Source organism: Sinocyclocheilus rhinocerous, unplaced genomic scaffold (assembly GCF_001515625.1).
Source record: "Sinocyclocheilus rhinocerous isolate Xijiao unplaced genomic scaffold, SAMN03320098_v1.1 scaffold35, whole genome shotgun sequence".
NCBI lineage: Eukaryota > Metazoa > Chordata > Actinopteri > Cypriniformes > Cyprinidae > Sinocyclocheilus > Sinocyclocheilus rhinocerous.
The window spans coordinates 108,299-108,874 of NW_015661991.1; the positions used below are offsets into that span (position 1 = coordinate 108,299).

At 38.9% G+C, this 576-nt stretch overlaps 1 protein-coding gene across 2 annotated transcripts in view; it reads left to right on the forward strand.

The window, feature by feature from the left end:
* Positions 1-576, forward strand: part of LOC107727097 (apoptosis regulator BAX-like) — a 19,481-nt gene that overhangs the window by 10,597 nt on the left and 8,308 nt on the right. The gene's annotated exons all lie outside the window — the stretch shown is intronic.

Sequence of the window (576 nt, forward strand, 5' to 3'; positions counted from 1 at the left end):
AGCTTGTAACACTCCAAAGAGAAAGGAAAAATTGAAATCGCATCATATGACCCCTTTAATTTGTGTTCCGAAGATGAACGAGGTTTACAGGTTTGGAACGACATAAGGGTGAGTAATTAATGACAGAATTTTCATTTTTGGGTGAACTAACCCTTTAATCCTGGGTTATCATATTTTTAAACCCTAGGTCAAGAGCAGTATTAACCCTGGGTTAGGTAGCCCTGCTTCAGACCAGGTTTAGCAACACTTTCGCAAGGTTAACCCCACATTACAGTACCAAAGTAATACAGCGTAAAACAGTGCTGTGCTGTGGGTTGTCTAGCAAAACACAACCAATAATAAACTCCCTTTGTCCTTAAAGGGGTCATATGACGTTGCTAAAAAGAACATTATTTTGTGTTTTTGGTGTAATGCAATGTGTTTATGCGGTTTAAGATTCAAAAAACACATTATTTTCCATATAATGCACATTATTGTTTCTCCTCTATGCCCCACCTTTCTGAAACGCGTCGATTTTTACAAAGCTCATCGTTCTAAAAAAGCGAGGTGTGCTGTGATTGGCCAGCTATCCAGTGC